Here is a 15,257-nt window from a genome sequence, read left to right as displayed (position 1 = left end):
TCCTTGGTTCATATCCAACTATGCACCATAACCCAATTCTTGATCTTGCTCTTCATGAGATGCTCAATACTTGAGTGAATGCCTTTTCTTAATGATCTCTTCCCCCTTTTATAATCTTAGTTCTTACTCATTACCATGGTCCAAAACCATAGAGTCAAATACGAAGGACTAAATACCAAGGACCAAAAATAAGTTTTCCCATATGTACGCACTTTTCCTTGCATGAAAGTGCATGCATACGTATACACGCCTTTTGATCGTCTAATCCGCATGTATACGCGACTTGGTTAAGAGGAACCTGCGTATATCTCTTTTTCTTTCATTCTGAGAACCTAAACTATGATATGTCATTTGAGTGAGCTTCCATCAAGGACAACACCTGTGTCATAGCTCCAAACCTATGTCATAATGCCAACAATCCCCCCTTTGGACTTGATGGCAACCCCAAGTCACTCAAAGTCATTCTCCCCATTTGTCATCAAGTGAAAAGGTTTATGCTCCCCTTGAGTACATGCTGAAATCTCAGCTCTGTTATGTTGTCCATGCTCCCCCTTACTGTAGGCAAGGTCTACAAGAAGATGTTCTACAAGAAGAAACATGACTTTAAACATCATAAATGGCCTTCCCATCACCAAAGACTCATACATACATCCATCTCCCAACCATGTGGGGATATACCAATATTGACTCATCCACCCAACCAAGTGGGGATACACCAAAAGTTTAGACATGATAAAACAAGAACATTACATCATCCAATCTAGGCATAGTGAGGAAACCAAAGTAGGCCACTACATGACCTTGATAAGAAAAGAAATACATGACATAGAGACGAAATATCTACAACAAGACTATGATAGTCATCAACAACTATCATCAGCAACATTTGTCAATCATCATTCAGACCAGCAACCATGTTCTCCCTCAACACCTGTTCCACCTGAAACCAAAAACAACTGTGAACTTGAACCAAGATCTTCTAAGATAATGCCAACAATGCATTATTAGAAGTATATATGCTCCCCCTAAACCTGTGCCAGATGGTCTCTGTCAAACCCATATCAGACTCTTTTCATCCTAAGCCTGGCCCATTGTTTGTCTTCAAACCAACATATACGCGACTGTATCCACAGAAATCAGTGTATGTACACGGATGCCCCTCATGAAACTCACGTACAACCACTTTTCTCTGAAATAGATAAGTTTTAACAGTAAGATGATGCATCAACTACTCCCAATTTTTGCCTGAGGTGTTCAAATGTCTCCTTGGGCAGTGGTTTGGTGAATATATCAGCAACCTATTCCTTGGAGGGAACATACTCCAATTTGACCTTTTGTACAAGCACATGTTCCCGGAGAAAATGATATTTGATAGGTATGTTCTTGGTCTTCAAATGCATGATTGGATTCTTTGAAATACTGATTACACTTGTATTATCACAAAAAATGGAGATAGGTGGAGTACAAGTGATTTGAATATCTTGCAATGTTTGCATCATCAAAAGGATTTGTGTGCAGTAGGATGCAACAACCACATATTCTGCTTCAACTGTAGATAATGAAATTGAGCTCTGTTTCTTATTGAACCAAGATACTAATCTAGAACCCATAAAGAATGCACCACCACTAGTGCTTTTTCTGTTATCCACGCTTACTACCCAATTTGGATCTGTATATGCATGAAGTGTGAGATCTGTATCTCTAGGATACCATAAGCCATAATTTTGCATCCCTTGAAGATATTTGAAAATCCTCTTAATTCCCTGAAGGTGTTCTTCCTTTGTATTTCCCTGGAATCTTCCAACTATTCCCACTGCATGCATGATGTCTGCTTAGGTATCTGTCAGATAGAGCAGACTACCAATCATGGATCTATAGGTTGGTTGATGCACTACTGCTAATTCATCATTTGCACTGAGGCTACATCTTGTTACCATAGGGGTACATACTGGTTTTGAATTCTCCATCCCATATTTCTTCAAGAACTACTTGAGATACTTGGTTTGTGATAGAAAAATACCATCTTTGTTTTGATGGACTTGTAAACCAAGAAAATATGTGAGCTCACCAAGCAAGGACATTTCAAATTCTTTCTGCATCACCAAAGCAAAGTTTTGACTCATGGTTTCTTCATTGCTACCAAAGATGATATTGTCAACATACACAACAAGTATTAGCAATTTATCATTATCAATTTTTATATATAGATTGCTATCTGTTCATCCTTTTGAAAAACCTTGTTGATGGAGATATTTGTCCAACCAAAAATACCAAGCCCTTGGAGCCTATTTAACACCATAGAGAGCCTTTTTGAGTCTGCATACAAATTTTGGATCATTCCCAAGGATGAATCCATCTGGTTGCTCAATGTACACTTCTTCTTCTAAGTCTCCATTTAGAAAAGCAAATTTCACATCCATTTGATATACTTTGAACTCCTGAAAGCTAGAAAGAGCAAGGAACATTCTTATAGCATCAATTCTAGCAACTAGTGGAAAAGTTTCTTCAAAGTCTATGCCTTCTTGTTGAGCATACCCTTTACAAACAAGTCTGGCCTTGTTTCTAATAAAATCTCCATTTTCATTCAACTTATTTTTGAATATACATTTTGTCCCTATGACAGTCTTATCATTTGGTCTTGGAACCAACTCCCAAGTGTTATTCTTTCAATTTGCTCAAGTTCTTCATTCATTGCCTTGACCCAACATTCATCTTTGCATGCTTCACTTACATTTCGTGGTTCAGTGGAGGAGAGAAATGCTAGATAGCTTGAAGCTTCTGAAACAGTTCTTCTTGTTTGTACACCTGCCTCTTTCTGCCCCAAAATTTGAGTCTCTAGATGATTATTCTGGACATACCTCGATGGAGTCTTTTCTTCTACCCTTATCTGTTCTTCTGGTGCCTCATATGTTTCCATCATAAGTTTGATTTGATGTTGAGGGATAGTCCTCATCAGCGTCGAAATCTTTAGATTTTACCTGCCTAGGATTGTTTCCTTCTTCATCAACCACTACATCAATACTTTCAACAATTTTTCCAAGTCTTTTATTGTAACACTTATATCCTTTGCTGTGGGGAGAGTAACTAAGGAGAATGCCTTCATCTGCTCTAGGTTCAAAATTGCCAAGGATTTCATCAGTCCTTTTGATGTAACTTTTGCTTCTAAAAATTTTGAAGTATTTTACCGTAGGAGTCTTACCATACTAAAGTTCATGAGGAGTCTGAGTTTTGTTCACCCGGACGTTTGTCTTGTTGAGAATAGTAACGGCAGCAAATGCAACTTCACCCCAGAAGGTTGTAGGTGTTCCAGACTCATCAAGCATAGCACAAGCCATTTGTTGAACCATTCTATTCATCCTTTCTACTACTCCATTTTGCTGAGGAGTCCTTGTAGTAGAGAATTCCCTTCTTATTCCATGTTGTTCACAAAAATCGAAAAATTCATCTAAGGTAAATTCCCCTCCTCAATCAAACCTGAGGCATTTGATTCTGCGATCTGATTCGTTTTCAACCAAGGCTTTGAATGTTTTGAATTTTTCGAAAGATTCATATTTATGCTTCAGAAGTCCTATCCAACACATCCTAGAAAAGTCATCAATGAACAATATGAAGTATTCTTCTCCTCGAGGTGACCTTTTCCTGGATGGACCACATACATCAGTATGGACAAGTTCAAGTGGCTTTCTAGCTGATCCTTCCTTCTCAGGGAAATTAGTTCTGGTTTGCTTTCCAAACTGACATGATTTTCATATTGTATTTTCTGGAATTCTAATGTCAGGGAGATCATGAATCGCCTGATATTTGCATGCTTTCCTTATCTGAGAGAATCTTAGATGCCCCAATCTTATGTGCCATAGCCAGTGTTTATCATTCTTGCTTAGATAGCATTGTTGTTGTTCTCCCTTGAGTATGTATAAATTATTTGGAGTTCTTATGCCTTTGATCACTGTTTCTCCTATATCAAGCTCACGAAAAATACATCCATTTGATCGAAATATTACCTCATTTCCTTGATCACACATTTGACTGACACTCAATAGATTATGCTTTAAGCCATCAACATACATAACATTTCTAGCTTTGACCTTTTCTTTTAGAAGAATAGAACCTTTACCTTTTATGAGTGCAGGGGTGCCATTTCCAAATGAGATCTTCCTTTCCTTTTCTAAGGTACTATATGACTGAAGTTTTTCTTTATCACTTGTCATATGTTTCGAGCATCCACTATCGATGTACCAATGATTTTCCTTTCCTTCCGCATATAAGGCTATACCACATCTTTCTGGTTGCGGTTCTTTCTTTCTCCATGTTTTGGGACTCAATGAAGCTTGCTCCTTCTGAGTTGTTTTCCAAAACCTACTCTCGCATTCAGAATCTTCATGACCGAAGTTGTTACAAATAGAACATTCTATTTCATTTTCAAGAGTAGAAAAGTTATTGTAGGTCCTTTTCATGATCCCAGTCACACTCTTTTGATTTCGTGCTTCTCTAGTCATGATGGTCTTGTAGGCAACATATTGAGCGGTTTTGTTTCCAAAGTTATGACAAGAGAAACATTGGCCATTGAAGAAATTCCTGTGATTATCAAACCTACTGTCTAGGTGATTGTAGTTTCCATAGGCAAATTGAGAATGATTTACCTGCGGTTGGTTGTAACTTTTGTTCATCCTTGAAGTAGATTTCCTTGGATTTACTTGGTGATCTCTGTTCATCCTTGAAGTAGATTGACCCTGATTTACCTGGTGATCTGCTTTATGCCTTTGCTGTCGATTGTCAACCTGTTCACTTCTCCTTGCTGCATCTAGATAACTTTTGGAGGTGGATGGCTTTTGTGCTTGAGATGCTTCTTCAGAATATCCAAGACCTGTCTTGATTAGAGGAGAACGTTGCACTTTGATAATCTCATCTAAAGTTTCAGATCCTTTAGCAAATCTAAGATTAAGAGCTTTTGTTTTCTCAATATCTTTTCTAAGTCCCACAATTTCAGATTCTAACTTTTCATTGTGTTTCCCTTTCAGCAAGTTGGAATTTCAGAGTATATATGATCGTACTCTTTTCTTCTAAACATATTTTATGTTTAGAAATTTATTCATAGAGAACATATTCATCTATAGCATCCAAGAAATCATCATCATCAAAAGCCATCAAAAGTATATAATCATTACATTGTTCATCTTCATCACTAATTGAAAATCCATCACTGTCTTCATGTGTATAATAGCTTTTCTTACTTACATTCTGTTTTCTGTTCCATCCAACTGGTTCCTTACCTTTGTCAAGCTTATCAAGACACTTGGCTGCATAGTGATCGACTCTTCCACAAGCAAAACATTTGAAAGGTAGCTTATCTCTGAATCTTCTAGAACCCCATTGAAAGTTCTTGACAAAGTTTGATTCTTCCTCTCCTTCTGACATATGTATTAACTCATTGTAATCTCCTTTTCTTGAAGCTTTGAATGCGGCTTCTCTCCTATCTGATGGTCCCCCTTTTCTCATTTTGAAAGTAGATAGGATTCCGTGCAGTTGTGACATGGTAATGCTCTGTAGATTCTGATTTTCCTCTATGGTAGAAACTTTTGCTTCAAAATTAGAAGATAAATATCTTAGAGACTTTTCGACCAAAGTAACTTCTTTTATCTCTTCACCCAATTTTTTCATATGATTAACAATCTCATCTATACGTAAGAAATAATTAGCCACACTTTCATCATTGTGCATTATGAGATTTTCATATTGAATTCTGGGATATTGTAGTTTTGCACATTTTACTTGATTGTCTCCTTCATAGCTTAGAACGATCTTGTCCCATATTTCTTTTGCGGTTTTGAGTTGCATAACGTTGACGGATTCTGATTGAGATAAAATCCCTAATAGAGTATTGACAAAATTTGCATTTGTTTCATACAGCTTCTTACCAGTTGTATCTATAGGAGTTGCTAATGGAAATGTGTATCCTGCTTCCACGATGTCCCAAACTTCTGTACCAAGAGATTGAAGATTGGTGGCCTAATAGATGCCTCTTTTTCGTAGTTTCTCATGATGATAGATCTTCCTTCAAGCAATCAAGCTTGTTCTGAAGGACTTGCTCTGATACCAATTGTTGGAAATAACACTCAGAGGGGGGTGAATCAGTATTATTAAATCAATTATTTTTCATTTCACAATCAGATTTGTGTACGCCACTTTAGTTATGCGAAATTGCATATATACGCTATTGTGTCTTAAGGCAACCAACGTATATCAGTAAACTTATGATTCATTAAATGTTGATCTTTAATCAGTGCATCAGTACTTCATCAACCATAAGAACAGTGAACAGGTGCTGTAAAACATAATAGATCATCACACATATGGACACAAGGTATAAGGTGGAAACCCAATGTGGGTGAAAACTACCTGCTGCAATTCGTCTCTATCTTCTTTTAATAAGAAACTTCTTTTTACAATATTTCTGTGTTGGTGTAGTCTTATACCAATATGCAGGCTTCTACCTGCAGAAGGCTACAACCTTCTCTTGTTCTCCAGCTTCTCCTAGAAGAGAGCTACAACCCCCTTAGCTCTTGTACTAGCTGATGTACTAGTACATAGGTGCTGACCTAAAGAAGGCTACAAGCTTCTCTTTTCTTCCAAGGACCATGTTTCATAAATTTTCAGACTGGATCCATCAATAACAATAACCAAACATCAAATACATCTACATCAACCAATCTCCTTTGTTGAATCAAACAATTACTTCTCTGAATGGTGTAACCAAAATACATTAACAGTAACCAAAAACCAATCCTGAACCCAAAACACTGCGGCAATAAACAGAAGTAGCTGAAACATATTTCATGAGATGTACGCTACTTAAATATGTAGAACCTATGTGCATACGCTTCTGTATTAAGGTCAACCAGCGTATACACAGTTTTGACTTACTGAACCAGCGTGTATACGCGCCTTTGTTGTGTCGAACCTGTGTACAGATCTATAAAATATAATTTACCCTTTTTACTTATTCAGACATCAATTATACCCAGATTATCAGATTTATAGATCCAGTCATGTGCCAAATATAACAGATCAAAATCACACAAAGATACTACTATTCAAGCCCTAAAATCTTGACCCAACAATAGAACTTATCCTTCTTCTAGCACTTAGGTTCCTCCTTTGTTTAGATCCAGCTATGCACCATAACCCAATTCTAGATCTTGCTCTTCATAAGATAGTCAATAATTGAGTGAATGCCTTTGCCTAATGATCTCTTCCCCCTTTTATAGTCTTAGGCCTTACTCAATACAATGGTCCAAAACCATAGAGTGAAATATGAAGGACTAAATACCATGGACCAAAAATAAGTTTTCCCATATGTACGCACTTTTCCTTGCATGAAAGTGCATGCATACGTATATGCGCCTTTTGATCGTCTAGCCCGCGTGTATGTGTGACTTGGCTAAGAGGAACCTGCGTATATCTCCTTTTCTTTCATTATTTGAGCCTGAACTGTGATCTGTCATTTGAGTGAGTTGCCATCAAGGATAACACCTGTGTCATAGCGCCAAACCTGTGTCATAATGCCAACACTATCATTATTGTATGGGTGCATTTAATTGATTTAGCCCTTTATTTGTGGTGTCGACATGTGCTTGGGCATTGAGTTTTCATTTGTGAGTTTTATAAGTTATTTAAAGGATGCACGTCCAAAGATACCCATCTTTTGAGATAAAAAATGGAAATTTAGTATATCCAAGGCTGGAATAAAAGAAAAATAACCCAGCTAAAACCATAAGGGAGTAGGAAGAGATTGGAGTCTCCACCATGTTCTTGAATGAACCCATAAACCAACAGGGGGAATAGTGAGGAAAGAGGTACTTATTGATTTTAGCCTATATCGTAATGCTCCTTTAACATAGATTGGAGAAGATTTGAAGAGAAAAAAAGTTGCAATGTGAGTTTTTAGCACTATTGTATGCGCTAGTAAATTAGATGTTTCGTAAAGTAGGCCTACTACATAGTGTGGAAACCAAGTGCATGAAAAAAAAGTGTTTATCAAATCTAAGCCAGTGGAAACCAAATCCATGAAAAACAAGGGTTTATCAAATATGAGGTGATGGTAGCCATTTTCGATGCATTGGTAACCATTTTGAAGGTGGTAGAGCATGCAAGGGGAAAAAATTCAATTGGTAAATTCTTCGAACCTGCTAGCTAGACAAAGGGGTAAAAGTGGCCACCTCAAATGATATGAATCAGATGGAGCAACACTCTTACATGTATATGGGGCTGACACATTTGCAATTTCTAGAGAAGGTGGCTGGGAGCCAACTTTTCAACTCTTCATCAAGTATGATGTTGAGCTCACTAGTGAGCTTACTGCATTGTTTTTCAGTAACCAGGGAGATGGTGATAGGCGAGGCTACCTCCGGTATCCTGTACAAATTATTTCCTAATGTAACAATAACGGCGGGAGGCCTTGACTAATACACAACATGTCGTTTCTATAAGTATGGTTGGCCTAATAATACATCACAAACATCAAGGGGAGTAACGTCACATAATACCTCATCTGTGAAGGGCTTGATGTTGGATGGAAGGCGACATTGTTGGCTCATGCATAGATCCCATCCTTGGTGAAGCCACCCAATGATGTATGGTTGTGGGCGTGTTGTGGTCAGTAAGCCCATCTGCTTCATGACCTCTATTGCAATGAGGTTCTTTTGGCTCCCGCTATCGACAATGAACTACAGTGGAGAACTCTTCACCCACATCTGGGAATGGAAGATATGCTCCTCCTCCTCTGGATCTTTGGTTTCTCCATTCTGGATATTTGTCATGGCGAAAGTGGCGTTGGGCTCCGCATCAATAATATGCTTCCTCTTATCATTCCTTTTGTCAGGTTTTGACTGAGAGTCGGAACATGCATCTGATTCTGAAGCCTTCAGCTCTGCCACTAGTGATTGCCTGGCCCAACACTCACTTGTGTTGTGGGTGGAGCTCTTATGGAACTCACAACACTTTCCCTTGTCCTTCTTCGGCCTTGTAGTGTTGTCCTTTTCTTGTGGCCTTGTCGGGTTGTCCTGGGTCGTCCTGCCTTGGCTTTGTCTTTTGTTTTGTGGTTTGGGGCACATTTCCCTTGCTTCAGATTCACAGATCCAAAGTCTCGCTTCTTCTGTTTAAACTTCTACTCGATCTTGACAGTGTATCGATACGTTGTGTCAAGTGAGGAGATGTCCAAGAACTCCATCTCGTCCTAGATGTATCTATACAGGCAGTCACACTACTTGAGTACCAAATGTTTCTCACAATCCTTAATGCCCAACTTCATCCTCAATGTATGAAAACATTGGTAAACTATGTTACATCTTGGTCCCTTCCCTGCACAGCGTGGTCCACTTTATGTATTTGTCCTCATAGCTCCCTACAGGGTAGTAATGATCCTTGATGGTGTCCCTGAATGAATTCCAAGTGGGAGCGGCTGAAAATAGTAACTTTCATCCTTCTGCTCACGATAGCTTTCCCACTGATCCTTGACGTGGGGAGCAGCTTTGAGAAGAGAAAATGTAATATTTTCTCAGCTGGAAAAATCATGAACAGACAAATATCCTTCTAACAGATTCAACCATTTACCCACGACATCTGCATCTATTTGGCCCTCAAATATGGGAATGTCAAAGTTTACTTGTACCTTGAAAGTTGTGGAGCCTCCAAAGTGGTTGTTGGATGTGGATGTGCCTCCGATGGGCAACCGTTGAAGGATTTGAGCAAATTTATCCATCATCGCATTCCTTTGTTTCACAAGGGCCTGCTCGAGCAATATTTTGATAGCATATCTTGCTCCCTTGTCTTTATTTTCTTCCTCCATGTAGGTCGTTGGGATTTACGAGGCTGGTCTTGCAAAGGTTCGACTACTTCAAGCGCTAACTACTTATATCTCGACCTCGTTGGGGACATGCAAAGAAAAATAGAGAAAGAGAAGACCACTCCGATACCACTAATCTGAATTTGAACATGAACGCAATAAATTACAGATTAACCATAAATATAGAGATGCAACAAAAATAACACTTTCTTTGATTAATATCAAATAATGAAATATGCTTACAAAGAGTATGGAAATGAGACTAGCTCGACGATGGTAGCTAATCTCTGAGAAGAGATGTGGTGGGTACATGCCTCTGAACTGCGTTACAATGAGCTCCAAGGGCCTTTTTCTTATTGAACAATAAGAGAAAGCACTAAACAACCAAATCCCTGACCCAAGGAGATGTAACACCAAGAGTTTATGGGCCCCATTGGGGCTAGTTGGGTAGCCAGCTTCCCGGAGTCATGACTTGGTCATATTATCTCCGTTTGATGTGCATGATACCTCATTGGAAATATTTCTTTGAGAACTATGGCAAAAAATACAATGGATAAAAGGCCTTTTAGAAAAGGTTGTTGGCAGTAGATTGCCAAAAAAATGTTGTTTTGGGCCTCAAAACGGCTCCGGAAGTTTAGGACCTAAAAAATGACTAAAAATAATAAATTGTGCTACCATTAAGGAAACTAAAAAACTGAAAAAAAAAACAATGGTGGGGATCCAAGTGGAATTAGCCGGTGGCCACCAGTATCCACCTAGATCATAGAATGAATTAACATTAATTTAGATATGAATTAATTAAAATTAATAATCTATTTAAATATTAATTTAAATATATTGTTGTATTTAAATTTTAATTTAAATATATTTAAATTATACATAAATATATATTAATTAAAATATAAGATGGATGTAAAAGAAAATTGTCTAATTATTATAGATTACTAAGGATAATATATATAGTTATAACTATATATTAATTAAAATATAAGGTGGATGTAAAAAAAATGTTTAATTATTATAGATTACTAAGGATAATATATATAGTTATAATAGTTATGTTATAATTTTTAGTATTATTAATTTGTTTAAGTAATTAGGTGTTATTAATTAGGCTAGTTTTAATTCGATTAAGTTAAATTAAGAATTTATTAATTTAATAAAAGATTATTATAACTTAAATGATTCATTTTCTAAATTAATATCATTAATGGTTAATGATATTAATTAAAGAATAGAAGGCTCAAGGTAGTTAGGGAAGGAGGATTGGTAGATTATAGTTTTGCATGAGTAACGGGACTCAACTCATGCCAACTTCAATCTCATTGTCTCTATTGAGATTGTAGGTATGCTTCATGATTTCCAGGTCCTCACACATCTTTCTTTTATAATAATGGTTTTCCTTAGCAATTATTTCCACATCCTCTAGGCATACATGGTGACTAGTCTTAGGAGAATGTTCTCCAAGTGCTAAGGATCTAATTCTCCCATTCCTGATATATGAAACATGTTTTGTCTCTATTGAGATTGTAGGGATGCTTCATGATTTCCAGATACTCACACATCTTTCTTTTATAATAATGGTTTTCCTTAGCAATTATTTCCACATCCTCACTAGTCTTAGGAAAATGTTCTCCAAGCGCTAAGGATCTAATTCTCCCATTCTTGATATATGAAACATATTCATTAACTCTAGTTTTGAAGGATCTTCATGTTTCTCCAATGTAACAATTACTAAATGGGCACTTGACTTTATAAACACCTTTTTGTTGGAAGTGATCTAGTCCATCTTTACAAATCTCATCATACACTCAAAAGTATCCAAGGGTTTGCACAAGGTAGGTATGCCTTTATTTCTTATTACTTTGGTTAATTTATCAGTAACACCTGGATGTAAGGGAGATATGCATTTCCATTAGGGAATTCACTATTGTTAACCCTTTCATCCATTTATCATTTTTTTGGTCAAGTAAGAATAGAGCCTTATATTAACTAAACTAATACATTACATATGTTACACGGTAAACCAAAACTCACTCTATCGGAAAATATGGATTACATAGGAAATACACAGAAACCCGACCCGCAACACTTAAGGTTGGACTTCAAACATTTTACACCTGCAACCATAATTATCGGTGGGTCCGCACTTCTGGTCCATCACCTTCCCACTGCACTCTCCGAACTCCAATCTTTGATGGGCCTGATCCCTGCCGTCCATCTCTTTCATCAATCCAACGGCTATCGGCTTATCGCTTAATCCCAAATTAGAAAATCACAATCTAACTCCTTCTCCTTCCTCTGATTGTCGATTAGACAAATTTCACAACGTAACCTCCACCGTTGGTCTACACTTCATGGATCCCGAAGTCCATGATAATTTCAGGTGGACAAGTAGCACGAGGGCTAACCGCTCGAAAAAGCAGTTTCCTCTCTCCTCCTCGCTACTATGTGTCACTTGATGAGTGGAATCAGAGGCCTTCTTTGAAAAACTTGTTACCACTTAGACCCTTCCTCAAATACCACTTTTGGTTCAAGAAACCACTTCCCTTGTGAATTAACTTTTGCGCTCTTCCGCCATGAGAATATTGTCACTCTATCCCATCGGACGGTTCTCATTCCTTTCTGCTTGTGCCTCTGATCTTCTGCTTAACAATTGATTTACGTTTAATCCCCATTTCTCTGCCATACTTCGTTTACACACATACACTCATATATAACAATATTTTGTTAATCAAAGGACTTCCATCGATCATTACAGTGATCGATGGCTGATCAAACTTGCAAAATTTCCAGAATCGGTCCTCATGCCAATATAATCTGTGGACTACCACCACACAACAGGAAAATAGTTTAGGATTCCTTATCCTCCTTCCTATTTCCTGAGCCTCCTCGATCCATCCTGTCAATCCATCGATCCCTATATTTGGCAGCCTGACAGAGACAATCCTCTAACAGTTTTCCTAGAGGTAACAACTCCCAAACGTGTCGAGTGTCCTTTTCCTTATTAATCACTCTTTCATTCGCCAAACAATCAACTAACATGTTAGCTTTTATTTTCACATGGACAAAGCTTACAGTTCTTAGGGTTTGTAGGTGATTGTAGATATGATGAAAGACCTATGATATCCTCTAGTATTTCGACACTTTATCCAGTGACTCATCATTGCATATTTTCTTGGCCACTCTAATAATCAATTCTGAAACTGCTTCAATGATGACATTGTGTGAATTTGAATCCACCAAGATTTCCAAGCATTACTCTAAGGCCATGAGTTCCGCCACATTACTAGTGGCCTTCCCCAAGTGTCCATGAAAGATCTCCTTTATTTGACCCTATTCATCTCTTATAACACCCCCCAAAGCTAGCTAATCCTAGATTTCCCTTATATGCTTCATCTATGTTGACCTTTAAGAAGCCTTGTAGAGGAGGCTTCCAAATATCTATATTTGCATTTGTTTGGTGCACACGTTTGATTATGCCCTATGGGCCTATAGACTGGAGACCCAAATGTAGTAGAATACACACATCTTGGGGCAGGGGAGGGTCCATAGAAAGTTTCTTTAACAAGTTGTTGACTGTGTCTTTGAGCTGCCTTAAAATTTGATCAATTATATGCTAGGGCTTGCTTGCTTTGTTCTTGAAGATCTAATTATTGCTTTCTTTCCAAACACCTCAGATGACAAATCCCGAGACTAGAGTGCAGGATTTATTAATGATTTCATTCCCTCAAATTTTTTTCTGTTATAGACTGATATGAAAATATAAGACAATGCAAATAAACCCAAGGATAAGAATATCTGAATATAGAAATGCTTCTCTATTAATATTAAACCCTTAAGGTAGGGAAACACCATACATTCACTCCTTAAAGAAGGAGAGCACTCCACAAGCCATATGCCTGTTCATACAATATTCCTTCACATCTCTCAATGTGGAGTCTCTAGCCTCTATATAGGCCTCATACATACAATACCATGGGTCATTACCATGGTTCCCTCAATACCATCTATCTAATACCATGGGCCCATTATATTATTACTAACTACTTGTGGTCCCTTACATAATACGGGTTAACCGCCTTATTTATTACTATGGCCCATCCCATTATTACATTATTCCCTTCGGTACCTCCATTTGTACCCCATATTATCCCCTCTAGGTATATAACATTCCACCCCCCTTAACATGTTTCGTCCCCGAAACATGGGAAGAACACAAATAATAAGATCTACTCAAAAGAGTAGTCCACTGGTACCATGCACGTGCATCTAGCCATTCAAGAGAAAGGTAAACCCTCGATCTCGCTGGTGCCTCGCTCACTTGAGATGGAAGTTGACCTTGGCAGCTCTTCTGTGTTGATGTGTAGTAGGTGGATCTTTGCTCCTCTCTATCTGTCATTCGGGGGTTGTTGTCCTTGTGGCTAATTGGTTGCCATCTAGTTGGTTATTTTCTTACAGGGTGATGTGGGTGATGATATGTTGAAGTTTTAACCCACAGGGTCTTTTTCTTTAATTCACCCCTTACTGGAGCCTGACTGTTATCTGGTGCATGTGGTGATGCCTACTGTGGTGTCTTATCTTCCAATATTACTTCAACCACTGAGCCCTCATCTGATGTGTCAGCACCTATAACCTTTTCTGCTTCAGCCTCTGTTTTTGTTTGATTGTCGACCATCAACTGCTCATCATCTGATGTGTAAGTGTCATTAGAGCTTTGTGCTTCTGCCTCCATAGTCTCTGCTTGGGTCTTAATGGAAATATCCTGCAATGTAATTTTCTTCTTTTTATACCAGAGCTTCAGGAATTTCTTCTGCACATTAATATTGATAATACCCACGGATTGCATCCAAGGATATCTCAGAACAACATCCATGTTATCCATATCTGAAGTATAAAAATCACCATGCAACACATACTTATCCATAGAAACCTTCAAATCCTTATAAACTTGAACATCCTCATCATCAACCTGTGTGTTTTCAATGTGTTTGGCTGGAACTTGCAATTTTTTTGCCAAATTAACATTGATAAAATTATTCTTGCAACTAAGATTTATAGACACAACGATCTTTTCCTTCTAAATCAATCTATGAACCTGCAATAAGGAGATACTAGTAGGATATAACCTCACATGTTTCTCATTATCTTGTTTTCTGGCATGAGATCATCTGTCTAAAAGGAATTTTTCAAACTCTTCATCGGGCAGGTTGGAACACTTCTTTTGGTTAAGTAATCGCCACCATATGGCCGTCTCATCTATAAATTTAGCTGCTACCCAAGATCTCCAATGTTTTCCCCATACTTTCTTTTGTGTTTTTATGTGTTCTTCAATAGTAGGAACATTATCTTTTCCTGTAAAATCTAGAGACGCCATGAAGAGTGTTTTGAACGAAATTCACTTGGCAAAAATTTG

Source organism: Pinus tabuliformis, chromosome 1_2, assembly GCF_031772625.1.
Source record: "Pinus tabuliformis cultivar Carrire ecotype Pingquan chromosome 1_2, CPIR1, whole genome shotgun sequence".
Lineage (NCBI taxonomy): Eukaryota > Viridiplantae > Streptophyta > Pinopsida > Pinales > Pinaceae > Pinus > Pinus tabuliformis.
This window is presented reverse-complemented; position numbering follows the sequence as displayed.